The following is a 2,633-nucleotide window of genomic DNA, read 5'->3' on the forward strand; positions in this document are numbered from 1 at the left end:
ACATTTTTTTATTTGAGTCTCTGCATTAATTTTTTTTTAGTTGAATCCCTATACAGTTAAGCCAATTACTACCAAGAGGGACCTAATTGAAAAAAAAATTGGTACAAGAACCCAATTAAAAGAAAAAAAAAAGTATAGAGACCTAATTAAAAATTTCACCAAACTATAGTAATTAAACCTTTATTTTATCATAATTTAATATATATATATATGACCGTTAAAAAATCCTATTGTATTATATACCCGTCATGCATAATTATATCAAAGTTAATTTCATAAAAAAAATAAATTGGTTGGCATTTTGCCACATTACTGCTGTGTTTGAGTTTTGATTTTCAGTGAGTGGTTAGTGGTTACTAACGTTTTATTTCCACGATTATTGGGCTACAACCATTTTTCTTTTGGGTAAGATGCGTCATGCATGATGCATGGACTATGATTCGCTTCGCCTACTAATATCAGGTTTGTTTTTCTTTGGGCTAGGCCCTCTTTTAATTTTAAAAAATATTAAAAAAACTATTTTTAATTAATCAAATTTAAATTTAGATTTAAATATTTATAATTTGAATTTTAGAATTTAAGATAAAAAATTAATTTTAAAAGAGTTGACTAATATCTATCTACCTATTTATCTACTTATCTACTTAATATACTAAAATTGGGTTTCCCCCAACTAATAAGGGTGACGTGTCGATCTCTCGTGAGTCCGTTTTCCTTCCAAAACGAATGAAATTTTTCATCTATTCTAAATTATTTTATAAAAAATACCTTTATTATAATTATATTATTATATTATAATTAATATTTAATAAATAATATATAATTATACTAGTTTAGGAACATATCTTCATTATAATTATATCAAATCAATATTTAATGCACTATTAAATTACTTATCAATTATAATGCGTAATTACTGTACATAATAAAAAATTACCTTAATAATAAGTAATTTACATATTTATTTTTGTTTTACTAAGGTCTATAAATAGTGTTTTTCTGTGGTACATGAATATAAATTTGAGAGTCAGCTCATAATTTTATATCTAGTATTTTTTTTACTACTTCATAGAATAAGAATGTATTCTTCATTTTTTATTGAAGTTGATCATTTTAAGGCACAATTTATAATTTTTTATAATATTTTTCATATACTCATTCTATTATATTATTCTTTTAATAATTTATTAATTGTTGTTACTCTAAATTATTCTTATCGTCTAATGTTCCAATTCGATTGTCTTTTACCACAATCGTTTACAATGCATCACATCCATGAAATACCTCATCGAGTTGTCTTCACTGATTCAGATTCCAACTACATGGATGTAAGCCTTCAAAGAAGGGGCAATAATCTCTATTTTACCGAAGGATGGTTGGATCTACTCACCTATTATGACCAACCTAATGGAATGTGCTTAAAGTTAGCTTTCTTGGGAGGAGCTCGATTTTTGATTGAGGAATTGCATCCACATAATTTTATACGGCAAGTTCAAGTTCCATCCCCTCCATGCTTTTTACGTCTGCTCGAAAATTTTCAAAGTGGAGCACATAATGAAGTTGAATTTTCTCAGTTTAAGTTCAATTTTGCTAAATTCGTGACAAACTCGGATATGCAATTTCAACGATTGGTAATATATTTAAATTTTCTTATTTTAAATTGTTCATTATTAGAATAATTTTATAACATATTGTGATTTTTTTCAGAAATTACCGGCTTTCTTTTGCATGCATGCAATGCCGTTGAAAGGAATAAGGTTTAGTTTGGTTTCTCGGTGTGGCAATTATATACCTTGCCGCATTGCATGAATAGCGGATGATGAAACTTATTTAACAAGAGGATAGTTTGAATTCGCACGAATTCTAAATGTTGATATTTACGATGTTATTTCAGTTGGTTATCGTTACGAGAATGACTCTATATTATACGTGACTAAGAACTAGAATAGATTCAATATTGTATAAATAATTTGGTTTTAATATTAGTATTTGATTAAATTATAATTAAAAAATTTTAAATTATTGCCTCAATTTATATATTATGAGTATTTTTTGTGGATGTACTATTTTTAAATAATTTAATAATTAATAAAATGAAGTGGTGCCAGATATATTATTTAAGTTTATTTTTATCCTTTATTTCTTTATTTGTATTTTCATTATATTTGACAAAAAATCTCTACCTAAACATATAATTTTCGTTGATCTAAACACAATTTAGTTGTCAATAAAAACCGATTTTATCTATAAAAAATAATGAAACATGTATCTTTTGATATTATATTAATATAGTAAGTAGACATTATGATATAATAATATCTTTAGTTGTATTATAAATAGTTCATAAATAATGTATGATTATATTATTTTAGAAAAATTTTTTCATTATAATTATATCAAATCAATATTTAACTATGATAAAATATGTTAATTATAATTATATCATAAAATTATAATAATTACGATAGTTATGTTATATATTTTAATCATTTATGTAAGTAAATAAACTATAAAACAATCAAATCAAATCACGACGGTAATAAATAATATAGAATAATATTATACATTTAGTTACATTATAATTAGCTCATAAATAATGTATGATTATATTATTTTAGAAAAATATTTTTATT

Source organism: Arachis stenosperma, chromosome 3, assembly GCF_014773155.1.
Source record: "Arachis stenosperma cultivar V10309 chromosome 3, arast.V10309.gnm1.PFL2, whole genome shotgun sequence".
NCBI lineage: Eukaryota > Viridiplantae > Streptophyta > Magnoliopsida > Fabales > Fabaceae > Arachis > Arachis stenosperma.